The sequence below is a fragment of the Microtus pennsylvanicus genome, chromosome 2 (genome assembly GCF_037038515.1).
Source record: "Microtus pennsylvanicus isolate mMicPen1 chromosome 2, mMicPen1.hap1, whole genome shotgun sequence".
In the NCBI taxonomy this organism is placed as follows: Eukaryota; Metazoa; Chordata; class Mammalia; order Rodentia; family Cricetidae; genus Microtus; species Microtus pennsylvanicus.
Genome location: NC_134580.1, coordinates 10,655,257 through 10,682,591, shown reverse-complemented (window position 1 = coordinate 10,682,591; position 27,335 = coordinate 10,655,257). Strand labels below are relative to the sequence as shown.

The following is a 27,335-nucleotide window of genomic DNA, read 5'->3' as shown; positions in this document are numbered from 1 at the left end:
CTCTGGTGGTGACTCTTCTTTGCCCAGGCCTCAAAAGCTACGTTCCTGAGATTCCACGGACAGTGCTCCTGCTCCTGTGCTGTCCCCAGATGAGCTCCTGCATTTCATGATCTCATGAGTCATGCCGATGACTCATGAATCCACCCTTCTGCCAAGCGTGCCCCCTCCTCAGCCTGCCAGATTTTCAGCTCTCACCTGGAGAGTGGTACCTGGATGCCCACTGCCCAGGCTGTCTATGACTTCCACCCTTTTCCTAATCTTGGGCCCTCTAACTAGAACCCCACACTCCCCCCACCCAGACAATTCCTATGCATCTTTTAAGACCCATGCCTGGGGCTGGAGAGATGGCTCAGTGGTTAAGAGCACTGGCTGTTCTTCCAGGAGCCGGGTTCAATTCCCAGCACCCACAAGGCAGCTCACAACTGTCTGTAACTCCAGTTTCAGGGGATCCAACATACATGCAAGCAAACACGAATGCACAAGAAATAAAAATAAATAGTTAAAAAAAATAAGACCCATGCCTGTGGGCTGCAGAGATAGCTTAGCAGATAAGAGCATGGGCAGGTTCTTCCAGCGGACTAGGGTTTGATTCCCAGCACATACACGGTGGCTCATAATTACCTGTAACTCCAGTTCCAGGTGATCCAACGCCACGGCACAGACACAGGAGTGCACAGAATTACACACAGGAAAAACTCTCATATACATAAAATTAGATTAAAATGCGAAGACGTACTTCTATGTCCACCACGCCGTCTCGGATGCCCTTCTCAGCTGTACTGGGCCTCCTCCCACTGAACACATTCCAAACTGAACTTAGCCTCTCCTCCCCTCACCTCTGCCTTCTCCCTCCTTGCCCTCTGCCCTAGCCAGAGCTCTGACCATCATCTGGTCTCAGCTCCTAGTTCCTGCCTCCTTTAACCTGACTCCGCAGCTTCTCTCTCTATAACTACAGGCCGTCATCACCTTTCACTTTCACCAACGACCTCTAGTGAGACCCCTCCAATGTGCTCCCATTCTGGGGGGCTAGGGGCATCTAATTAATACATATGCCAATGTCATTCTCCTTCTCAAAACATGTGGTCTACACACTAACAAACATATACTAAAAAAACAAAACAAAAAAAACAGTAAAACCTGAATAAACTGTCTAGTAATGTTCCAACACCAGGTCTCTGGTTTTAATACTATACATCAGCTACACAAGATGCCACTGTTAGGGGAAGCTGAGTGAAGGAGATTCTTTGTACAGTTTTTGCAACTTCTTGTGAATGAGGAGTTAAAGCTGGGCGGTGGTGGAGCACGTCTTTCATCCTAGCACTCGGGAGGCAGAGGCAGGCAGATCTCTGTGAGTTCGAGACCAGCCTGGTCTACAGAGCTAGTTCCAGGAGAGTCAGGACTATACGGAGAAACTGTGTTTTGAAAAACAACAACAACAACAAAAAGTTCAAACAAACAAGACTTCCTGTGACACCATCACCAAAAGGAAAAGGTCCACATTCTTTAGCTGGTGTCTGCAGCGTGGCAAGGCACGCCTGGCCTCTTCTGGGCCCATGGCAAGGCCTGGAACAGTAGAGCATCGGGCTGTCTCCCCTGCAGGGGGCATCCTCCATACTGTGGTGTGTCCTCCACTAGGAAGCCTTTCTCCCAAACCCACCTAAGCTCATTAGAACCACTGTGCAGTCCCTGAGTCCCCAGCTATGAGCTCCCGTAGGCATCTGGTTCATCTCTGAGCAGCCCAGAGAAACAGTGCTTAGGAACCCATCAGGAGCCAGCGGTAGTGGCGCACGCCTTTCATCCTAGCACTGGGGAGGCAGTGGTAGTCGGATCTCTGTGAGTTCGAGGCCAGCTTGGTCTACAGAGGTAGCTCCAGGACAGTCAGGGCTACACAAAGAAACCCCTGCTTGAAAAACAAAACAAAACAAAACAAACAAACAAAAAAAACCCACAAGGGAACCTTTCAGGAGGAGCCCAGGAACCTGAGGACAACAGGAGGCTGATGGCAGTCACCAAGGACACACACTTCCTCTTACCACAGAAAGCCTGAAACCTCACCTTAGCCTTTCCGGCACTCTGTAAAAAGGAACAGTTATATCCCCATGAGGAATGAGAGGCACAGGGCGGAGCCTGCCCAAGTCGCACTGTGAGAAATGATAAGCGCTGGGACTTGCACCCTGGCAGTCGGCTCTGAGGCCCCATCCTATCTATCACTTTCGCCACGGGCACGGCTCTCCCTACACAGTCTTCACCCTGTCCTCATGCACCCGTGGCCTCAGGTTCCACTACAGAGCAGCAGACCCCAGAAGGCAGGGCGGCTGCATACTGTGTACTCACCACCCCAGCTCCCATCTCTCTTCCTCAGTCAGAGCAGGAAGGTTTCGCTGCTCTATCCTCAGCCCTACAGGCCAGCATCCTGGGTCTGCCTTTCTCTTTTTGGCACAGCCCTCACATACATGTCTGACCGCTCCTGGACTCCTGCTCTGTGGCCGCTGGGAAGGGTCATACTTAATTTCCACAGATCACCTGAACATGTTACCTATGATCTGTGGCAGGGCTGCAAGGGTAGACGAGAAAACCCCCTCCTGAGAGCTAGCATTTCCCTCCGACAGAGCAGTAGTCTTGTCCTTGAGTTACTCAGAAAGGCTGCATTCTTATCGCATTTCGGTGGCCACAGATAATGAAATGTTCTGCTTATCACACCTTCGAAATTACAGTAGCCGCATTAGACACACTGGTAAATCTTGTTGAATGAACTAATGAAGAGTTCTAGGGCTGGGAAGACAGCTTGGTCAGGAAAGTGCTTGCCTTACACGCACAAGGACCCGAGCTCGATCCCTGGAACTATGCAAAAAGAGAAGTTGGACATACGGGCAGATGCTTATAATCCCAATAATGGGGAAGTGGAGACAGGCAGGTTCCTGGGATTCCCTGGCCAGCCAGCCTAGCCTGCTCGCTGAGCTCTGGGGTAATGAGAGAGACCCTATCTTAAAACCCGGTGTGGAGCTAGAGCTCAGCAGAGAAGAGCACTTGCCACTCCGGCAGAGGGTCCAGGCTCGGCCCTGCATCCACATGGCAGCTCACAACAATCTGGAACTCCATTTCTGGGGGAATCTGATATCTTTTTCTGGCCTCTGAAGTCACCAGGCACACACATGGGACATACATTCACATACATGCAGGCAAACACGCATATACGTAAAATAAAACAAATCTTGAGAAAGAAAGAAAAGTAGACGGCTCTGATTCCTGGAATGTCACCCAAGGCTGTCCCCTGGCCTCTACACATACACACAAACAAGAGCCAAAACACTGTGCATGTACATCCACACCCCCACTCAAACACATGTGCGCACACACACATACACACACAGATCTATCAGCAGAACAGAGCTCCCTTTCCTTGCAATCCTGCAGATTTTACTTGGTGCATTTAAATACTGAGATCTGAGAAGGGCCTTAAATGAAAGACTTGATCCTAAAGAATCACGCGTGTCCATAATCATCTCAAAAGTAGGATTTATCATCCCGTGTTCACAGAACAGTAAGGCTCAGACTGGATGGGGGCTGGCCCAAGGCCACACAATTGCTGAGGAAAGCCAAGCTGCTGGCACTGCCCCAGACTCCACCAGGAAAGTAGGTTAAGAAAGGAATGCGACAAAGTAGCCACAGGCTGCAGCAGCCTACAGTTTGCTTTCTTTGAAACTGGCCATCTTTTTTTTTTTTTTTTTTGAGACAGGGTCTCTCTATGTAGTTCACTATGTAGATCAGGCTAGCCTCAAACTCATGGGGATCTACCTCCCAAGTGCTGGGATTAAGGGAGCGTGCTGATTTATTTTTGTGATTTCTAGCTACCATAGCTGTGTGTGTCAGCACGTGGGTGTGTGCAAGTGAGGTCAGCTGCCTGGGGTGGCTGGAGGCAGCAGATCTCCCGAAGCGGCTGTTACAGATCATTTGGAGCCACCAGATTGACCTGGCTGCTTAGAACCAAACTTGGGTACTCTAGAAAAATCAGCAAGTGCTCTTGACCACGGAGTCGGCTCTCAAACCTCTGACAATTTTCAATAAAGCCATCATTAAGCTTGAAAAGGAAGTGAAGGAAGAGGAGAGTAGCAAAAGGTCACCCTTGGGAATTGTAAGCAAGCATAAGAAGCAAAATAAACAGACGTCACCACTCGGAGGACACAGTCCAACACCACCTCCGGTGTCTTCTCATGCCCTGAGCAGTGAGCTCCTGCTGGGGTGGGGGATTCCTGTCGCATTGGAGTGCACTGCCTACTCTGGTGCCCAGTGACAAGAGGAAGGCAGGCTCTGGTGGTGGCCATCAGCTCTGGGAGCAACTCCCATCACCGTCCCATACTGCTTTCTGGGACCTCTCTGAGCTTCAGTTTTGCTCTCTGCATGATGGAGCTGGCCGTACCCACCTGGTAAGACTAGTGTGTCCTTCCCTGAGCAGGTCAGACCGTATTTTCTACTTTGCTGAGTGCTTCAGTCGACACCAATTTTGCAGTTTTTGTCTCGGCCACGCCTTTCTGGTAAGCTTTTGTGGCCAACTCGGCTGTTTTTAATGCGACACATAAACACGGCTGTCACCAGTACTGGGGACACAGTTAACAAACCCCTGCCCTCATAGCTTGTTTTTAAAGTTTTATTTTACTTTATGTGTATGAAACTTTACATGTATCCATGTATGTGCACCACATGCATGCCTGTTGGGTCACCTGGAACTGGAGTTACGGATGGCTGTGAGCCACCATGGGGGTCATGGGAATCCAGCCCAGGTCCTCTTAACCACTGAGACATCTCTCCAGCACCCCAGCCCTCACAGATCTTGATCATGGGGGAGCGGGCACAAAAAAGGTCACATGTTGGTCTGGGAAGATGGCTCAATACATGAAAGAGACAAGGACCAGAGCTTGATTTCCAGAACCCACATTTAAAAGCTGGTCATAGCCTTTAGGTGGCGCACACATTTAATCCCCACACTTGGGAGGCCGAGGCAGGAGGATCTCTTTGAGTTCAAGGCCAGCCTGGTCTACAGAGGGAGTTCCAGGACAGCCAGGGATATATGGAGACACCCGTTCTCAGGGAAAAAACGAAAAAGAAGAAAGGAAGGAAGGAAGGAAGGAAAGAAAGAAAGAAAGAAAGAAAGAAAGAAAGAAAGAAAGAAAGAAAAGGAAAAGTTGGTCACAGGCTCTGAAGAGCCCAGCAGTTAAAAAACCCTGCTGATCTTGTAGAGAACCAAGTTCAATTCCCAGCACCACATACATGGTGGCTCACAGCAGTCTGTAACTACAGTCCCAGGGATCTGATGCATGCACGTGATGATGCACTTACATACATGTAAGCAAAACATTCATACACATAAAATAAATAAATTTTAAAAAAGAGTTGAGCACAGCGATGAATGCTTATAATCCCAGTGCTGGGCAGGCAGACACTGGGTTCCTGGGATTCGTTGGCCAGCCACTCTGGCCTCCTAAGGGGGCTCCAAGCCAATGATAGATCTGTCTCAACAGAAGAATGGCTCCCGAGGAGTAACACATGCACAAACACACATATGTACACACATCTGCGTATCTGCAAACACATGAACACACACGCTCACATGATAGGTCAGAGTTAAACATACAAGACAAGGATGGCAGCAGTAGGCGTGAGGGACAAACAGGAGATGTTTCGTGGTGGTGGAGCAGGAGCTAAGTGAAGACCCCTTCAGAAGACGTGGCATTTGAGCCACGGGCGAGAGGACAAGTGTACGCCCAGCAGACGGCGAAGACCTGAGATAGGAACAAGCTGAGCAGGTTCAAAGAAAACACAGGTCAAGGGGAAAATGAGGTACAGGGGGCAGGCTGAGGCTTGAACAGAGAGCTACAAACACCACCGGAGAAACAGGCCTCAGTTGTGCCTACGTCCAGAAAATTCTAGGTTTCCAGCAGGAATGACAGGGTCATTCAAATCTCAAGAAGCTCCCTCCGGCTATTGCATGAAGACAGACAAGAAGAATGTCAGAACATAAGGAGGCTTCCATACAATAGTCCAGGCTGGACTGAGGCAGAGAAGGGAGGAGAGTCAGAAACATTCTGGAGCTTTCAAAACCCATCGCTGAACCCTCACACCCAACACAGGCCAAATGCTAACAAACCAAAGAAGAGGAGACAGAGGGGCTGGAGAGATGGCTCAGAGGTTAAGAGCACTGGCTGCTCTTCCAGAGGACCGGGGTTCAATTCCCAGCAGCCACATGGCAGCTCACAAACTGTTTGTAACTCCAGTTTCAGGGGACACAACACCCATGGCAAAACACCAATTAAAAAAAGAGAGAGAGAGAGAGACAGAGGCCAAGAACGGCGACATACTGTGTGCACGGTGACATACTGTGTGCGCGGTGACATACCTACTGTGTGTGCTGCCAGCAGGCCCATTGCGAGAACAGGGGATGAAAGGTAAGACCCTGAATGCTCCACCCTGCTCTGTGCCCTCCACCTGGGGCGGGGCGGGGCTTTGTGGGGTGGACCAGAGAACAGCTGCTCCAGAGCAGCTTCTGAAAACCCCAGGAGGGTTGGTCATGGCCCAACTGTCACTGCAGCTCACAGGCAGGGAATGGTTCCTGATTGACACTGGTACCTCAGAAACTCAAGCTGGCAGGAGGATGCGTCTGTTGACCTCAGAGAACCAGGTACCCTGATCCCCTTCAGAGCCACAGTTTAGGCACAAGAGCCTCAGAAGGTGGAGGAAGAGCGACCTGAGTACATACTTTTGAAGGGCAGCCATGAAATTATTGACTGTGGCACAAGCATGATACCGTTAGCGACAAGGCATCAGACCCCGCTGTAAATAAATTAATAACTGACTGAATAAATGTTGGTGATAGAAAAAGATGTTACCTGTCCAGACATAAGAAATGAAATGGGCTGGGCTGGGCAGGTGTGGCAGCTCATGCTACACTGGGGAGCCTGAAGCAGGAGAACTAAACCTGGGCTATAGTATGTGATCCTGCCTTTAAAACAAAACAAAAAAAAAGAATTGGGCTAGGTATTGGGGACATAGCTCAGTGACAGAATCCTGTCTTGCATGTATGTGTGAGGTTGTCTCCTGTTCCCCAGGCAGGAGTGCAGTGCACTACTGTGCCAGCTTTTTAGGTGTGTGCACACACACGTTGTCTAGTGTCCTTATCTATCACTCTCTGCTTCTTTGAGGCGGGGTCTCTCTAAACCTGGGCTCGCATTTTCTTGGCTAAACTGCATTCCAGTAAGCGCCAGCGATCCCCCGTCTCCACCCTTCTTGGATCTGGGGTTAGAAGAGTTTGCTTGTTACAAGGGTGCTGGATGCAAACTCCTCATGACTGAGCAACAGGGGCTCTTCACCCCCACTCTCTCTCCAGCCTCTGTACCCAGCTTTTTACAATATGGGTGCTGATCCTTATGCCTGTATAGCAAGCACCTTACTAACTGAGCCATCTCCCCAGCACTTGAGAGACGGAGGCAGGAGAATTAGGAATTCCAGTCTAACCTCGGCTACACAGTGACTTTGAGACCAGCCTGTTTTAGAAAACACTTTGGGTTCTGGAGTCTACAGGCTTGCCTCTGACTCCTGCTCTAGATCTATAGGTTGTGGAGGTCTTCCTTGTCTCTCTGGGGGACTCAGATCCCTCACTGCAAAACGGTGCTGGCAGTAATAGCTGCTGGGCTTCGAGGAGTGGCAAGTGGAAAGGGCACAGAAGTGCCAAGTGCTGTGCACATCTGGAGCAGCGGCTGCCCTTATTTCCACCTCAGCTTCCGAGACAAAGCTCGGGGACTGTTCCTGAAGAAGTCACTTGGGTGGTTCTGAAGAGCAGATGGGTTCGGAAGACAGAGAGATGCTGTATTCGATCCCCAGGGTGCCCGCAGCTTGGTAGGGCAGCAGAGCTAACAGACACCTGCAGAAGCCATCACAGGAAGCATCACGATGGGATGGAGTTGTGTGGCTGGTGCTGACAGAGGAGGGAAGATGAGCCTCTTTGCTACGGGCCATTAAATACTGTGGTGGAGGGAGCTGGCTTCTGTGCTGGCTCCCGGAGCTGACAGAGTAACCTCCAGCTGCAGGCTGCAGCCAGCCCTCCTCAGCGGACACCCCTGCCCCACAGTCTCAGGCCTGCACTGCTGGCCCCACCAGCTTCTCCCTCACCCGTTCTGTTCCCTTACTGGAGTCAGGCTGGGCTTCATTTGCAGCATGCCCCCACCCCACTCTGCCCCCCTTTTTTTCTAAGAGTCATCTAAACTATAACTGACCTCTCTTCTCGGAGTAAGAAGGGGATAATCATGGTGCATAACTATACAATGATGGGGGGTTAGCCACAGGGGAATTACTGGGTGCGATTGCTAAGTTAGTACAAGGTTTTAAAGTCCCTCTAGATCCATTTTTTTTTTTTCGAGACAGGGTTTCTCTGTGGTTTTGGAGCCTGTCCTGGAACTAGCTCTTGTAGACCAGGCTGGCCTCGAACTCACAGAGATCCGCCTGCCTCTGCCTCCCAAGTGCTGGGATTAAAGGTGTGTTTCACCACAGCCTGGCTTTATTTTTTTTTTTTTTTTAAGTTTCTCGAGGCAGCGTTTCTCTCTAGCTTTGGAACCTGTCCTGGAACTAGCTCCTGTAGACCTCAAACTCACAGAGATCCACCTGCCTCTGCCTCCCAAGTGCTGGGATTAAAGGCGTGCGCCACCACCACCTGACTCCATTTTTTTTTAATATTTGTTTTATTTGGGGGTTGGGCAGAGAGCTCACTGGTAAAGAGAGCTGGCTGCTCTTCCACAGAACCTGAGTTTGATTCCTGGCACCCACATGGCAGCTCACAACCATCTGCAACTCCAGTTCCTGGGGATCTGGTGGCCTCACACAGACATGCACGCGGGCAAAACACCAATGTACATATTAATATAAATAAGTTTTTAAAAACTAACTTTGTTCTTAATTATGTGTACCTGTGTGAAGATTGTGAACGTAAGAGCAGATCCCTCTAGAGGCCAGAAGAGGGCACTGGATCCCGGAGCTGGAGTTACAGGGAGTTGTAAGTCATCCGAGGGTGCTGGGATTTGAACTCAGGACCTCTGGGAGCAGCAAAAGCTCTTGACCACCTAGCCATCTCTCCAGCCCCACTTTTTTTTTTCTTTTCTAAACAGGTCCTCTGTAGACCAGGGTAAAATCTGCCTGCTTCTTCCTTCAAAATACTGGGATTAAAGGTCATGCTGGTACCTTTTCTCTATTTTTTATAGTTTTATTTTAAATTGTGCATATATGTGTCTGTCTGTGTAGGGGTATGTGCCCATGGGCGCTGGTGCCCATGGATCTCCTGGAACTCGAGTTACATGCGATTGGAGGGGTGGGACTCAAACTTTGGTCCTCTAGAAGGGCAGTAAACGCTCTAACAAGTGAGCCATTTCGCCAGCCCTGACCTAGCGTCTTTCATTGACCTCTCTTGGATTACTGTCAAACACCATCAAACTTCAGAACTCATCACAACATGCTGGTGCATGCCTGCAATCCCAGCACTTGAGAAGCAGGGGCAGAAGGTCAATGCAAGACTGGCGTCAACTAGATCTCTAGAGCCAGTTCCAGAGCGATGCAGTGAGACCCTGTCTCCAAATTCACAAAAGAATAAGGGCAATCACAATAAAATCGATTTAAAACTTTAGAAGAAAACGAACAACCTCAGGGCTCATTTCCAGAAACAGAAACTCGAGTGCAGAGACTCAAAGGGCCAACAGCAACAGCGCAGGGCTTCAGCTGGAACTTACGGCTGCCCCTGCCCGGTGGCCGTACCTGGTGACTTACTCCTCAGGCTTCATCTGTCCCTGTTTCTGCCCATCGCTGCCTCTGCTCGGAATGGCCTCTCTCCGGCCTCTCTTCTCCGATCTTTCAAGCATTCACATAGAAATTCTTCTAGGAAGACCTTCCACCCCAGGCGCAATAAGCCTGCCTCCTCCACACTGGGGCATAATTCAATTTGACAGCATAATGGCTGAATGTGTCCTCCTGGCACGTCCACAGAGCTGGAGGCAGGAGCTGAAGCAGAGCCAGTTCCTGTCCATGGAGAGCTGAGGCTAATGGTCCGTATCTGTCTTGTGCCCAAGCTCCAGGGTGGTGAGCCCCCATGGAACGGAATTACTCAGATTTCCACGCTCAGGACTCTGCTTCCTCTACAGCCCTTTTGCCTTTTCTGCGGGGTATGGGAACTCAAATACTTCATTAAACTCTGGCCTTGAGGAGCCTGCTAACCTTTCCTGGTGAGCCCTTATGGCTGTGGCATTTGCCAGTTCCTGCTTCCCTGGCCTTTACTCTCACCTCCATGGTGGTGGAGAGGAAGGCGACAACAGTGGACGGGAGCTCACCCAAGGCCAGAAAGGCTTGGGTTCAAATACAGTGCGGTAGCTTTGGCGTGACCACACAAATCCTGAGTCGCCCCAACTTCTTCAGTAAAATGCAAACACAAGTACCAACCCTCCGTGAACTACAAGTAGAGAAAATTAAATTTTAAAAAAAATTAATGTTTAAAAAAAGCCGGCCGTGGTGGCACACGGCTTTAATCCCAGCACTTGGGAGGAGGATCTCTGAGTTCCAGCCTGGTCTACGAGTTCCAGAACAACAAGGGCTACACAGAGAAGCCCTGTCTCCAAAAACAAACAAACAAACAAACAAACAGTTGAAGAAATTTTAAAAAGATACACCACATCAGCCTCCCAGCACAGAAATAATAGATGTTAACCCAAGATCTCCTTCCTTGCCCTCCACTTTGGCCGAGCACCCTACTCTTTCACCCGAGCTCTCTCCTCCTCCAGGAAGCCTTCCGGTGCATTTCCCGGTTGCTGCCTTGTCTTCCCCCAGTGTGCTGACGCCAGAGTCCTTGCCTTTCTTTCTAAGTTCTCAAGTTTCTACTTTTTTGTTTTGTTTATCATGAAAAGGTTTCTCTGTGTAGCCCTGGCTGTCCCAGAATTGTCCTGGAACTGGCACTGTAGACCAGGCTATCCTTAAACTCACAAGAATCTGCCCCCTACTGCCTCCCAAGTGCTGGGATTAAAGGTGTGTGTCACCACCGCCTGGTTCAGTTTCTTTTTTTTTTTTTTTTGGTTTTTCGAGACAGGGTTTCTCTGTGGTCAGTTTCATTCTTAAAAGACTTATTTTATGCCAGGCCATGGTGGCGCACGCCTTTAATCCCAGCACTCGGGAGGCAGAGACAGGCAGATCTCTGTGAGATTGAGGCCAGCCTGGTCTACAGAGTGAGTTCCATGACATCCAGGACTGTTACACAAAGAGACCCTGACTCGAAAAACAAAAACAAACAAACAAACAAAGACTTATCGTGTGTGTACATGGATGCACGTGGGAAGCCCACACCTGTGAGCAAGCACAGACTCCAGAAGAGAGGGCCAAATGTCGCCCTCTCTCACTCTCCACCATTGCCTTTGAGGCAGGGCCTCTCCCTGGATCTGGCACTCATATATTCTAGGCTCCTAACCACTTTCCAGCCCATTTTCTTTTTTTTTTTCTTTTCTTTTTTTTTTTTTTTTTTTGGTTTTTCGAGACAGGGTTTCTCTGTGGCTTTGGAGCCTGTCCTGGAACTAGCTCTGTAGACCAGGCTGGTCTCGAACTCACAGAGATCCGCCTGCCTCTGCCTCCCGAGTGCTGGGATTAAAGGCGTGCGCCACCATCGCCCGGCCCCCCCAGCCCATTTTCTTAATGAATTTACTTTTCTATTTCCAACCAGACTACAAGGTGCTCAATCCCTGACCTGCCTCACAGTAGCTTAACCAGAGGGGCTTTTCCCTTGCTAGCTTGCACAGGACTCTGGGAAAGAACGAATATCTAGAGGCAGAGAACTACGGAGGAGTCAGAACTCTACTCTAAACTTCTACCAAGACATCCAATTCTCCAGGCCTCCGATTCCCCATCTGGAAAAGATGTATTGAAACGCCTACCCCGTGACAGGCAAGATAGTTCGGTGGGTAAAGGTGCTTGCCACCAAGCCTGACAGCCTGAGTCTGACACCTAGGAGTCCCACAAGTGGTCTTCTGGTTGCCACACACCGTGACACACGCACGCCCCCTCCCGGTAAGTAAATAAGCAGGAACGACATTTTTATTTTTAAATTTTACGTGTATGGGTGTTTTTGCTTGCATATATATTTGGGTACCATGTGTGTGCCTGGTACCTTCAGAAGCCAGAAGAGGGTTTAAAGGGTTTAGATGCCCTGAAACTGGAGGTAAGGACTGTTGAGAGTCACCATCTGAGTGCTGGGAATCGAACTTCGGTATTCTGGAAGAGCAATGGTGTTCTTAATCACTGAGCCATCTCCCCAGACTGATTGATATATAAAATGTAAAGAAAGGTCTGCTGTAATTGCTAGGAAGGACAGATGAGCCCACATATGTGAAAGGCCTTTTGTTATGAACTAAATAAAAAGCACTGAACATATTTTTCCCTTTTTTCTCCTTTTGAGACAGGGTTTCTCTGCATTACATCCCTGGCTGTCCTGGAACTCCTTTTGTGGACCAGGCTAACCTCAAATGCACAGATCCACCTGCCTCTGCCTCCTGAGTGCTGGGATTGAAGGCATGTGCCACCATTCCCAGCTTATTTTGTTTTGTTTTTTAGACAGCTCCTCTGTGTAGCCCTAGCTGTCCTGGAACTTGCTCTATAGACCAGGCTGGTCTTAAACTCAGAGATCTATCTGACTGCCTCTGCCTCTCAAATGCTGGGATTAAAGGCGTGCAAGATTTTTTTAATTTTTTTTTCCTTTGGTTTTTTTTGAGACAGGGTTTCTCTGTAACTTTGGAGCCTGTCCTGGAACTAGCTCTTGTAGACCAGGCTGGCCTCGAACTCACAGAGATCCGCCTGCCTCTGCCTCCCGAGCGCTGGGATTAAAAGCATGCGCCACCACCGCCTGGCTAAGATTTTATTTTTTAACTATGTGTTTGTTTATGTGGGTGTGTACACGTGGATGGGAGTGTAGGTGGAGGCAGAAGAGGATGTCAGATCCTTCAGCTGGAGTCACAGACTGTTATCAGCTGCATGATATGGATGCTGGGAACTCAACTGAGGTCCTCTGCAACAGCACTTAACCACTGAGTCACCTCAACAGCCACCACCACCCCTCTTTTTCTAAAGACAATGGCTCCAGTTGGGCGTGGCTGGCAGATCTCCGAATTCAAGGCCAGCCTGGTCTACAAAGCAGTTCCAGAACGTCCAGGGCTACAAAGAGAAACCCTGAACCAAATGAGAGAGAGGTCTCGCTATGTAGCCCAACTTGTCCCGTAAGTCACAGTTCTCTTGCCTCTAACTCCTGAGTGCTGGGAGGTGTGTATCAGAAACCCCGGTGCTTGTGTGCACACACGCATGCACATACACACAGACACACACGTACCAAATGCTATAAACAGACTATTATTTAGAGAGTCTCGAATCCACTGACAATTGCACTGTCAAACCTAAGAATTAAGAATCGGGCTCATGCCACTGAACTCCACCTCCAAAAAGATTCAACAAGCCACATTCCAAACTGCGGTACCTAAATTAGGTTAAAGCTCACAGTAACCATTAAACAGACATTATGGCAACCTAGGAAACACAAAGCCCCTCTCTCACCCTCAGATCTCCGCCTTCCTGAAAATGGAGATTCGGGGTCAGATAACCAGTTAGGAATCCTAGCTGGAAATTTCCAGCAAGATACCCAATTCTCTAAGCCCTCGGTTCCTCAAATGGAAAAGAAGGATGGAAAAATGTCTACCGGGCATAAGTGCCACGAGGGGCAGATGAGCCCACGTATGCCCAGCTCAGGACACACGCACAAGACACACACCATCTAGAACCTGTTTCACCCAGTTTGGGCCTCGCAGCAGACTTCTATGGAAGAAAGAAGTCTGAAGATATCAGGGAGGGCACGGTTGTAGCTGTGGTAGGGGTAAGTCTTGGTAGTCGAAGGAAAGAATCTGCTGGAATTTCATGTCCAACACAGTTGCTACATGTACTATAATTATCGCATTTGTGTAAAAATTCAAGGATCTGCATTCTGCTATTTTCATCAAACTGGATGAACTGCAGACGCTTGGGAAAATGGCAAGAAGTTGGGGGTTCTGATTCTTGTGCCCGAGCACCGATGTCCTGGCTAACAACCGAAAACCGAACCCCCCCACCCATCACTTTGCTGTGGGCCCCCAGCATCCCCGGACTTGAAGCTTCGGCTCTTCAGCCCCCAACCTTCCCCATTAATGTCCTGTTGGCACCTCAGCCATCCTGTTCTGTCAAGAGCGAACTCTTTTTCTACCCGATTCCCACTCCTGGGGCATGGGGGGTGGGGCTTTGTCTCTGCGAAGGACCCCCCCCCCCCCACACACACACAATCCAGGCACTTTACAAATACCAGAACCCAAGGGTTTCTAAGCGGCAAAGAAAAACAGTTATGAGTGGCAGAGGGGACCTTCTGCCCGCTGAGGGTAGTGTGTGTGTGTGGGGGGGAGAGTCGGCTCTGCTTCTTTAGGGTCCCAGACCTGCAAGGGCGCCCCTCTGTCGCCAGAGTCCCAGCACCCAGCAGTCCCCGTAAATTCCCTGCCTGGTTACTGCCCACCCGGGAGGCCTCTGAGGCCAGTGATGGATGCCACGACCGGAAATGCCCTCCTGCTCAGCCGACCCAGACCGCGCCCCCCTTTCCTGCCGCCCCCTCCCCCAGGGCTAGGCCCACAGGCCCCGGATCCCCGGACTCGCGTGGCCGCTGTAACCGACTGGGGCGACCCAGCAGCCGGCCATTGTCCTTGGCCCTCGCCGCGGCCCCTCCACATCAAGGCACTGCGAATACAAAGCGAATACAAAAGAAACGGGGGACCCCACTACCAAGCTCGGACCACCCCCTTTCGGTGGCATCCGCAAAGCATCCGTGCACCCCTAAAGCTCCATACCCAGGGGAGACTGCTCCCCACCACCACCACGGAAGAAAATCCCAAAACATCCCCTGGGGGCTGCAGTGGAGACTCAATCTCCCAGGCGGCAGGTGCCCGGCCACACAATAACTTTGAAACTTTGGGGCAGGGGTACAGGGATCTGCACAGGGATCCCCCAAAATAGTTCATGGTAATGGGGGTGCTATTGCTTTATTCTTGCAAAGCCGCCTTTCCAGGTGGCCGGGCCCCGACTTCCCGCGCCTCCTCCGCGCGCGGCCCTGCCCGGCCCTGCCCGGACGCCCCAACCTCGCGCGCCCCAACCTTGCGCGCCACCGGCGACGCGGTGGCTCGGCCTCTGCCCCGCGGGGCTCCACCGCGCCAAAGCACTCACCTCGGCCGGGCTGCGCTCCCCGCGGGCCTGCGCCGAGCCCGATAAATGGTATGCTATGACTAGAGGTATGATTACGTTATTATTATTAGTAATAATAAGAGTAAATGCTATTTAATTACGGGCGGCCGCATCCTGCTCCCGGCGCCGCCGCCCGGGCAGCTCGGTCCATGTGGCTCCGGAGCGCTTTACTTTCATTTCCAGCCCCCTCGGCCGGCCGCTCGCGGCAGCACCCGCTGGAGGCTCCGTCTCCCTGCAGCTCTCCCTCCTCGGGTCCTAGAGAGCGCAGCTCCTCCTCGCCTAGTCGCGCCCGGGGTGGGCGGCGCGGGCTGCGCACCTTAGGGGGAAGGGGTGGGGAGTCGGGAAGCCCCCCTTCCCAGTGGACGGTTCATGCCTGGAATTCACCTTGATTTTCTTTTAAAAGTGCCCTTTCTTGTCCGGGCTTTTTTTCTGACAGTTCTGCATTTCTGGGAGGATGCTGGACCAACCCAGCGTCTCTGTTCTCCAATATCCCCCCCCCCCCCCCCCCCGCCACTGCCCCCAATCCGAGCTAAAATCCACACTCGACTTTCCAGGTGCTTCTCCAAGCCCCTGGTGGCTTTGTGCCCTTTTGGTTGATAATCAGAACTCAGTCGGTTTCATTTGGCTGAGGTTTCGTGTATGGAAAGTTAAAGGCAAAAAAAAAAAAAAAAAAAAAAAAAAAAAAAGAGCACTTGTTTAAGAAAGCCAGACTGATCTTATTCAAGGAAGGGCCATCATGGTGGGTTTAGGGACCACTGCAGTGGATGCAGAGACGTAGGGCTCATCTCTGAATTCAGCATGAATAATTGGAAATTCCTAAGAGCAAGGCAGGGCCAGCGGACAGAAATAAGAAGGGTAAGATGTGATTTCAACTAGCCCTACCTAACAGGATTCCATTTAAATATTTTTAAATTCAAGTTTTGGATTTTTTTGTTTGTTTTAAAATGATTTTAATTTTGTGTGTATGCGTGTTTTGGCTGCAGGTATGTATATGTACCATGCGTGTCCCTGGTGCTTGGCAGAGGCCAGAAGAGGGCGTTGGATCTCCTGAGACTGGAGTTAGAGAGGTTGTGAGCCGCTGTGTAGGTGCCAGGAATATAAGATGGGCCCTCTGGAAGAGCAGCCAGAGCTCACAACTGCTGAGCTGTCTTTTCTTGGAGATAGGTCAGCTACCGGAACATCACCTTGAGGACTGGTAGCCGATGAGGATGAGTGTTCATGGTATTCAGAGATGGATTCTAGTTAAACCCCTGTTCTAGTTTAGCAGGATTCTTGCTAAAATTTGGACAACTGGGCCAGGCAGGGTAGTACAGGCCTTCAATCCCAGCACCGAGGAAGCAAAGGCAGACCAGATCTCTGTGAGGTTGAGGCCAGTCTGGTCTAAATAGCAAATTCCAGGATAGTCAGGACTACATAGAGAGATGCTATCTCAAAAAATAATGATAATAATTTATTTGGAAAAAAATCTAAAAAGTAAAACAAAATTCAGACGATTCAGAGATAAATACAGAAGCCCAGAAGTCCAGACCCAGTTGAAAAGTTCAGGGGAGCCTAAGTAGAATTTTATCATAAAACGTCTCTTTGTTGGGTGGGGATCTCTCTAGAAGCGACTTAAGGTGGCTAAGAGGACCGAGGCAAAAGAGAGGTTAGCCAAACAGATCTTCTGTAAGTATCCAAGGTCCTGCCTTAGAACTGGTAACAGGCAGGTTGGATTTGAATCCAGATCTTTGGATTCCAAACCATGTTTCTCCTACACTGTAAGTAGCTGCCCTCTTGATTGCTAAAGGACCCACCCCCAGTCAGCTGCCTCCCTCTTTCCTCTTCTGCATTTTATGCACATGCGTGTGTATGTATATTTAATTTATTGCAGATCAGCTGTGAGCCTGGCAGACTTCATCTTTACAAATGTTATCTCTTCGACAAACACTTGTGCCAGACATACCCTTGGGAACTATAGCTTTTTTTTTTTTTTTTTGAGGGAGACAAATTTTAAACACTGAAATACACTATGGCATGTGCTCAAGAGGGACAAGAATCTAGGGCTGTGTTTTCTTATTCAGTTCATAAAAGAATCCTGGAACGTGGGTTTTAGCATGCCCATCTCAAGGATGGATAACTAAAGCTCAGAAGTTAAACTGTCCGAGGGGGCAGCTCTCACTCCAGACTTTGTACATCACACATGACCTGGCGGTTTCTAAGAACTGTCTCTTCAGGGCAAATTGGAAAGGGAACAAATGCTCATATGCTTCCTTTTTCTTTCTTTCTTTTTTTTTAATTAATTTATGTATTTATTATGTATACAATATTCTTTCTGCATGTATGCCTGAAGGCCAGAAGAGGGCACCAGACCTCATTACAGATGGTTGTGAGCCACCATGTGGTTGCTGGGAATTGAACTCAGGACCTTTGGAAGAACAGGCAATTCTCTTAACTGCTGAACCATCTCTCCAGCCCTCTTTCTTTCTTTCTTTCTTTCTTTCTTTCTTTCTTTCTTTCTTTCTTTCTTTTTTGTTTTTTTTTTTTTCGAGACAGGGTTTCTATGTGTAGCTTTTGGAGCCTGTCCTGGAACTTGCTTTGTAGACCAGGCTGACCTCGAACTCACAGAGATCTGCCTGCCTCTGCCTCCCAAGTGCTGAGATTGAAGACATGCGCCACCACCACCCGGCTCTTTTCCTTTCTTTAGGAGACAAGGTTTCCTCTCTGTAAGTCTGACTGTCTTGGGATTTGCTATATAGAGCAGGCTGGCTTCCAGTTGACAGAGGTCCGCCAGCCTCTGCCTCCCGAGTGCTAGGATTAAAGGCGTGTCACCATGCCCTGCCTGCTTCTGAATTTTACACCAGCTGTTACAGGGAAGTGGCTGCCTTCTCCCTCCTCACTACCTTGAGATTAGCAAGCAAAAAACAAACAAAAAAATAGACTTTGGTACCACGAGGAGAGACAATCTCAGAAGCAAAGCATAGTCCAATGACTCTCAGATGTCACTGATGAGAAGACAAGCCTTGGGTCACTTGGGATAGACTCGAGATTATGGGCTCAAAGTAGTAACACTCTGACCCTGGCACCCTATGTGTGTGTGCGGGGGAAGTAGGGGATTCTGGGTAATGTGATGAGAATCACCTGGTCAACTTTAGGAAGTGGAAGATTTCCTTCTTTGCCGTTTGTTGACTATCTGACCCCAAGCTATTTTGCAGTGTCAGTTACCTCGTATCTAAAACCAAGATTTTGGGCTGGAGAGATGGCTCAGTGGTTAAGAGCATTGCCTGCTCTTCCAAAGGTCCTGAGTTCAATTCCCAGCAACCACATGGTGGCTCACAACCACCTGTAAAGAGGTCTGGCGCCCTCTTCTGGCCTTCAGGCATACAGACAGAATATTGTATACATAATAAATAAATAAATATTTAAAAAAAAATAAAACCAAGATTTTAAAAACTGAACCAGACAGGCAGTGTGCCATACATTTGTCATGGAGGCAGGAAGCAAGAGAATCGGGCATTTAAGGTCAGCCTCTGCTAGCCCAAATTCTAACTGGTAATAAAGACTGAACAAAGTCATTTTCCAAGCCTCCCGTGCGATGTACACTGGCGGATTCCTGACAGCTTACCACATCAGGCACCATGGTTAATAGCGCTCTCGTTTCAGGGACAAGGATGCTGAAGCCAGTTGGATTGCTACATCCTGTCTCAGATGAATTAGTTGGCAAGAGGCCTGAAGATTCTGCCATCCCCAGCTGCTGGTGGAGTACCAGATAGCCTTTAGGGGACGTGTCTGTCAATGAAGGGAGATCTGGCTGGATGCTAGCTTCTCAGGTTTTCAATAGGACATCAGTTTGAGGGTTTTTTTTTTTTGTTTTGTTTTGTTTTTTTTCAAGGCAGGGTTTCTCTGTAGCTTTGGAGCCTGTCCTGGCACTCACTCTGTAGACCAGGCTGGCCTCGAACGCACAGAGATCCAGTTTGATCTGGACTGCCAACCGGAGGTGGGGTGCTTTGAAGACTAGTGACAGGAATCTCGCACCAATACATTGTCCAGTTGTTCAGCTGTGAGCCTATGTCCTCATTTCAAAGCCGAAGTAGCATTGACAGCCTCTGCCTGTTTATCCTGAGCAAAGGCATGCATATGCGGAGTCTCTTGCCAGCTTAAAAGCCCTAGAAGGTAGGGATTGGTTTTACCCACATTCGGACCAGGAATAGACATAACTGGTTAATGACTAGATCAAGGTCACATGTGTCTAAGGAAGAGGCAGGACATGATCCTGTCTCCGACTGATTACCTGTCCTAAAAGCCCTAACCACTGTACCATGACGGGGCATCTTAATTCTGGATCCGTCACTCGTTACTCTCAAGGACTTGAGTGAACCTCTGGAGGTGGGACTCCAAGGCTCATGCTCCCAGCCATGAGGAATTTACAAGTATACCACCCATGTATTCTTTTCACCTTCCGCGCCGGGCTTAGACCCTGCTGCTTCCTAGGAGAGCGTGAGCTCATGACTACCTTTGTCGAAGTCATGTTCAGGTTCATTCACTCAGTCAACGAGCCTTTGTGGCCAGGTTCCAGGTCTTAGACCTCCCACTAAAGAACTTGACTTTGTGCCACTTAGGGAAGGATCCAGGATATATTCACAAATTTAACCTTAGTTCCTTCTTCCTCATCTGTAAATTGGGCGTGTGGTGGGCTGAATGTGTCCATGTATTGAAACCTCAGTGTGGTGTGAGACCTTCGGGCTATAACCAGGCCATGTGGGTGGAGTCCTCGTGAGCCCTTACAAGAAAAGACACCAGAGGAGAGATGGCTCAGTGGTTAAGAGCACTGACTGCTCTTCCAAAGGTCCTGAGTTCAATTCCCAGCAACCACATGGTGGCTCACAACCATCTGTAATGAGATCTGGCGCCCTCTTCTGGCCTGCAGGCATACACATAGACAGACTATTGTATACATAATAAATATTTAAAAATTAAAAAAAAAAGACACCAGAGAAGATTGCAGGTGGGGGTGCATCGGGGAGTGGTCATCTGTCAGCCAGGAAGAGGGTTGTCTGTCTGTACACCAAAAGCCTGATCCTGTGGCACCTGATCCCGCACCTTGAACATTCCGGAGCTAAATAAATGCTTTATGTCACTAACGTCCCCCTACCTATGGTACTTGTTAATACAAGCTGAGTTAACATGGGTAGGGGGTGGGGGGTCATGAGAAATACATTGCTAGATGTTTTTTTATCATCGTGCAAACATTACGGAGTGACAGAGCCTACAGCATACCGAGGCGACGTGCTATATGCAGTCATGTGTGTTGTTCATTGTTATTGGAAACCTCGTTGTGACTGTTCTTATCCTATAAGACTCTATGAAGCTTAATTTTTTTTGGGGGGGGGGACAGAGTCACACTATATGGCCTTGGCTAGCCTTGAACTCGGAGACCTAAGTGCTGCAATAAAAAGCATGTACCACCACACCCAGCTCGTCGATTGCTTTTATATATTTTTATATTTTTATTGTGGTTTGGGGGGATAAAAACAGAACGAAGCAGGGCCTTATGCACGTTAGTCTTACCCTGTCACGCAACTCAACTCTCAGTCCCTGTGACGGCGAATTATCTGTGTGACATGAATGGGCTGCAGCGTGCCAGACAGCAGACAAGCAAATGATGCCAAACATTATTCTGGGCATCTCTGTGAGGATGTTTTCTAGATGAGGTTAGCTTTTCAGTTGACAGCCTGAGGAAAGCAGATTGCCCTGTGGAAGGGGGATGGGCCGCAGCCAATCAGTGGGAGGTCTAAACCCTATGTCTTCAAGCTGGGACATCGGATTTTGTCTTCTGCCTTTGTCCAGTCGAAACGTGACATCTCCCCTGAACCTCCTCACCACACTGGAAGGATGCCATCCACTTTCTTGAGTCTCCAAATGCAAATCCTAGTGCTTGCCACAGGGCTCAGTTTAGAATATTTGCAAGGTCGTGGACTTGATCCAGAGCACGGAAGGTACAGTGGGGATCCTCAGTCCCTCTACTCATGTGAACCAGTTCCTTGCAGGCGAATCTATCCATCCATCCCTGCAATTAGTTCTGTTTCCTCTGAGAACCCTGATGCACGGTCACTGTAAGGATAAGTAAAGCAAGGAAAGCGTTGATGTCTGTGTAATTGCTAATTTACAAAATAAGAAAAAAAAATGGAGCCAGGCGTAGTGGTACCTGTCTTTAGCCCTAGCGCTAGGAAGGCAGAGGCAGATCACTATGAGATCCAGGCCAGCGAGAGTTACAGGGTGAGTGTAGCGCTTTGAAGAAGATGTCCCTCCTAGTCTCAGGCATTTGACAACTTGATTTCTTGGTGATGGTGGGGCTGTGCTATGTGGGAAGGCTTAGGAGGTGTGGCCTTGCTGAAGGAAGTATGTCACTAGGGTGGGCTATGAGAGTTTTAAGGCTCCTGTGACTTGTGGTTTGTTCTCCTTGTTTCACGCTTGTGGCTCAAGATGTGAGCTGCCAGCCGTCAGTCAGTTCAGGTTGCCATTACCTTCGCTTGCTGACATGCTTCCCTGCCATGACAGACTCAGGTCCTTCCTTCTCAAACCGTAAGTCCAAAAAGTCCAATTAGACTCTTTTTCTTGGTGCTTTATCACAATAAAAGTGATGAGCACAGAAGTTGGTACAGGAAAGTCAGCTATTGCTGTAAAGAACCTGGCCGTGCTGTTTCTGAGAGGAATAGGCGAGACTTTGGATCTGGACTAGGAGAGTGGTTGAATACTGTAAGCCTGGCTAATTGGTATGCTGTGGAAGGGGCCTGTGTTGAGAGCAGTGTGGACGGTGGAGGGCGAGCTCAAGAGGTTTCTGAAGAGAAAACTCCTACCAACAGGGCTAGAGGTCATTCCTTTGTTATTCTGGCTGTTCTTTGCCCTTGACCTAAGAATTTGCTTAAAAAGTAATGGACTAATTCTTCGGGCAGAATCGGTTTCAAGACAACAATATTTAATCCGTAGCAGTTTGGGTTTTGTTGAGACAGGGTCTCATCGTGTGGCTCTTGCTGGCCTGGAACTTGCTAGGTAGTGGAGGCTCTTCTTAAACTCAGAGAGATTCTTCTGCCTCTGCTTCCTGGGCACCAGGATCAAAGGTAAGCATGAACACCATGCCTGACATATGGTTCTTATTAATGACTTGTTCTACAGGTCTACAGTGAAAAAGAACAAGCTGGGAAGAAAAAAATACAAACTACAAATACAAGAAAAAGAGCCCCACTAAATATGTCTCAGCCAAGGTTGGTGCTGAAAGAGATGGGATCAACATGGCTAAGGAGAGGCCTACTGCTCTAAAGTGGAGTAGAGGGAAGAGTGTCCTCAGGGTCCTCCATCAGCAGGCTAAACTTCCAGTTTGTAAAAGGAAAAACCAGAAGGGGGTTTTCATCCCTAGAAAGCAACTGAAAACAAAAGCTGCTGCTAATGGCACTCAAGGGGGTCCGTCCTAAACTGTCCTCAGACCTTGGCAGTCCACAGGGCACTGGGTTTAGAGGGGGAAGAAAGCAAGAGTAAAGGTGTTGCAGACTTTCCTCTGGTTTCTGAGAGCCCTTGAGGCCAAGCCCACAGGACAGAGGAGTCTCTGCAAAAAGGCCCTGAGAAGGCAGGGAGTCCTGAAAGGCCACTGAATGAAGCCATGAAAGTGAAGCCTGGGTTGCATTGGAGACTAGAAGATGTTGCTGATGCTAGAGCCATGGGATATCTGTCTAGAAGAGATACACACAGGAAGTGGAACCAGGGGGGAGAGAGAGAGAGAGAGAGAGAGAGAGAGAGAGAGAGAGAGAGAGAGAGAGAGGGAGAGAGAGGTGTTGCAGGTAGCAAAACTGGAAGGGCAGAGCCATCTAAGTCCTTTGGAAGTTAGGTATCAGATGTTAGGGCTGGAAGGATGGCCCAGCAGTTTATAGTGCTTACTGCTCTTCCAGAGGACCCTGGTTCAATTCCCAGCTCCCACATGGTGGCTCACAATTGTTAACTTCATTTCCAGGGAATCTGAAACCCTGTTTTGACCTCTGTTGGCATCAGGCTTGCACATGGTACACATACAAACATTCAGGCAAAATACTTACACATAAAATAAAAATAAATAAATGCAATAAAATTGTTTTTTGTTTTATTTTGTTTTGTTTTTCTTTGGTTTTTCAAGACTGGGTTTCGCTGTAGCTTTGGAGCCTGTCCTGGAACTAGCTCTTGCAGACCAGCCTGGCCTCGAACACTCAGAGATCCACCTGCCTCTGCTTCTGGAGTGCTGGGATTAAAGGTGTGCGCCACTGCCCAACTAAAAGAAATTTTGAAGGAAAAAAAAACCTTCAAACATCAAACATGGAGCTATAATATTCGGCGTTTGCCCTGCTGGTTTTCAGTCTTGCTCTGGTCCAGTATTTCCTTATTATGCTCCCTTTCCTCTGTGAAATGGTAATGTGTATCCTATGCCTTTGTATGTTGGAAGTATGTGGTTTACTTTTTTATTTTACAAGGGGTTTCAATTGAGAGATTGTCTTGGATCTAAAAAATACTTTGGTCGTTTTTGGTTTTGGTTTTTCCAGACAGAGTTTCTCTGTGTAACAGACCTAGTTCACCTGGAATTCACTCTGTAGACTCGGCTGGCCTTGAATTCAGAGACGTGGCTGTCTCTGCCTTTCAGGTGCGGGAATTAAAGGCTCGTGCCACCACCACCTGGCCTTTTTTTTTAAAAATCTATTATATTTATGTCTCTCCTGTATGTACACCTCCATGCCAGAAGAGGGCACTAGATCTCATTACAGATGGCTGTGAGCCACCAAGTAGTTCCTAGGAATAGAACTCAGGACCTCTGGAAGAGTAACCAATGCTCTTAACCTGAACCATCTCTCCAGCCCCGAGACTTTTGTCTTGTAACTGTGAAAGGCTATGAGTACCATTGAAGTTGGACTAAATGCAGTTTGCATTCTGAGATGGCCAGGAGCCTATGGGGGCCAGAGACTGGAAAGCCGTGTTTCGATGAGAAAGTCCTCCATCGTCTTAGACATTTGGATACTTGGTCCTTTGCTACTGCTGCTGTTTGGGGAGGTTTAGGAGGTGTGACCTGGCTGCAAGAAGGGTGACACTTGGAATGTTTAAAGATGCCTTGTGTCGTTTCTAGCTCACTCTCTCTGCTTTGTGAGCTTGCAGTGAAAGACATAAGCTTTCAACACCCCGTTCCTGCCACTATGCCTGCTTCAGGCTGCCACCCCTCCCTGACATGACAGACCTATCCCTCTAGAACTGGAAGCCCAAGTGATCTCTTTCTTCTATAAGTTGCCTTGCTCCTCTTTTTGTGTGTGTTACTCATAGCAACAAAAAAGTAACCTTAAGGGGGGCTGGAGAGATGGCTCAGAGGTTAAGAGCACTGGCAGAGGTCCTCAGTTCAATTCCTAGCAACCACATGGTGGTTCACAACCATCTATAATGGGATCTGGTGCCCTCTTCTGGAAGAACACTGTATACTTAATAAATAAATAAAATCTTAAAAAAAAAAAGTAACAAAGGCAGTGAGATCCTGTCTCAGATAAATAAACCAGGCACCATTGGCCATATCTGTAATTCCAGTACTTGAGAATGGGGACAGGAGGATCAGGAGTTCGAGGACCACTGCGATGGTTTACTGGGAAGAGGTACCTGCCACAGAGTCTGAGGTCCAGACACATGCTGTGACTCCCTGCCACTAACACACACCCACAAAGAAATAAACATAAACAGGTTTTCCTCATTTAAAATAGTAGGTGGAGGCTAGAGAGGTGGAACGCTGGTTAAAAGCGCTGGCTGTTCCTCCATAAAACCTGGGTTCAATTCCCAGCCCCCAAATGCTGGCTCACAACCATCTGTAACTCTAAATCCAGGGATCTGTCACCTTCATCTGGCCTCTTTGTGTACTCTATGAACATAGTGCACAGGTATACATGCAGGCAAAACACTCATACCCTTAAAATAATCAACTTTTAAAAAGAGAGTCACGAGCCTCAAATATAAAACAGCCAGTGACAGACAATTGTAATACAATGTCAATACTGTAATGCAGGAATTAATCTTAGTTCCAGTTGCTCACAGTATTATTATGAAAATGGTCATCCCAGCATTTGGGAAGCTGAGTCAAGAGATCATGAGTTCAAGGCCAGCTTGGGCTATGTAGTAAGACTGATCCTGTGAAAAAGTAAATAATTAAATGTAAAAGTTCCATAAAAAAAATTCACACATGGCAGGGGATACAGCTCTGAGGCTACGAACACACACTGCTTTGGAGAGGACCTGAAACATGTTAATATAACATATTAATTATAAACATGTTATTTATATAATGGTCAAAAAGTTAGCCAGGCAGTGGTGGCACTTGGGGGTCAGAGGCAGGCTGATCTCTGAGTTTTGAGGCCAGCTTGGTCTACAAAGCGAGTTCTAGGATAGCCAGGGCTGTTGCACAATAAGAGAAACCAAACAAACAAACAATTCCTTTTTTTTTTTTTGAGAGGTATATAGTTGTTTTACTTGCAGGTATGTTTGTGGACTACATGTCTACCTGTGTGCAATTCATGCAGAGACCAGAAGAGGGCGTTGGGTGCCCTGGGACTGGAGTTACAGACTGCTGTGAGCTACCATGTGGGTGCTGGGAATTGAATCCCAGTCTTCTGAATGAGCAGCCAGTGCCCTTACCTGCTGAGTCATCTCTCCAACCCTATCTCACACATTTTTTAAAACTTATTTGTTTTAAAAAAACTGATTGATGTAAAAGTGTCAGATTCCCCTGGACTTGGAGTGACAGACGGTTGTGAGCCGCAATGTGGATGCTCAGACTTGAACCTGGGCCCTCTAGAAGAGCAGTCAGTGCTCTTAACCCCAGAGCCATCTCTCCAGCCCCTCCTTACACATACCTTTTAAATACTCTTTAAGAGGAAGTTGTAGACAGCACGCTCCTTTGTCTCTAATCATTTCAGTACTTTTCTCCAGGAAGGCAGTCTTGCTCTGAAAACATAAGAGGAAAATATCTGTCGCCCCAATCTCTTATTCAGCCACCAGCCCAGACTACTAATGTGATTCCATACATAGTTTCCCCACGTGCCCAGCAACAGTTATTTCTGCAGCAGATAATGGCTGGGTGTCCTCCTAGGACTTTAGGAATATGTGCTAACAAGGGGGTACAAAGACTGTTATTGTTATTTTATTTCACAATATCACACATAACCCACAGTACAATAAAATAAATAAGTTTAGTATCAATACTAAGATTTAGTATATAGACAAATTTTGCTAATTCTCTCAATATTGTATTTTCTTTCTTTTCTTTTCTTTTTCTTTTTCCTTTGGAGCCTGTCCTGGAACTAGCTCTTGTAGACCAGGCTGGTCTCGAACTCACAGAGATCTGCTTGCCTCTGCCTCCCGAGTGCTGGGATTAAAGGTGCCCGGCGTATTTATTTATTTTTCAGTGCTGGCGATGAACACAAGGCATTGTAAGCACGATGCTGAGCTGGACCCCCAGAACAGCCATCTTCATCTCTTACTCAGTAACATTCTTCAATTTGCACGGCACACAGAACTTAGGGACAGTACAGACCAGTTATTCTGGAAGGTGATCTTGGTTTTGTTTCTCTGTTTTGGTATTTGTCCCCCCATGATCTGATTAATATTATGAATTGAAGGAATGGACAGCGATGCTTCATCCTCAATGTGCCGTACTGTGAGGTTATGATGGTGTGTTTGTTTTGTTATTGATGTTAATATGGGCCAATTGTTTCTACTATAAAATAGCTATCTTTTTTCCAATTTTCTTGGAATTCTTGGAGTTTCCTTTCAATTTCGTGGGAACCAAAAGAAAATAAAAGTCTTTCTTTTCGTCAAGTGGATCCCTACTACAGCTGAAGACATCCCTCGCTGTGCCTTTGACATCATCGCCTTTGTCAATAAAGTTGCACGAATGAGAGCGCAAACCTCTACGGAAGAGTGCGGCGCTTTGCCGCATAGTCTGCCGGGATTTGTAGTCTGCGGGTGCTCCCGTCAAGCACCGTCCTACGTAGTCCAGCCAAGAAAGAGCC

The 27,335-nt window shown here is 48.3% G+C and overlaps 1 protein-coding gene across 2 annotated transcripts in view; it reads right to left on the bottom strand.

Moving 5' to 3' along the window:
* Positions 1–15,754, bottom strand: part of Zc3h7b (zinc finger CCCH-type containing 7B) — a 54,282-nt gene extending 38,528 nt beyond the window's left edge. Inside the window, exon 1 of one of the 2 annotated variants that reach the window (XM_075960081.1) lies at positions 15,289–15,754. The gene's annotated coding sequence lies outside the window, so the exon portion shown is untranslated. The remainder of the gene's footprint in view (positions 1–15,288) is intronic. The other variant, XM_075960082.1, reaches the window with a different exon arrangement.
* Positions 15,755–27,335: the final 11,581 nt, after the last annotated feature.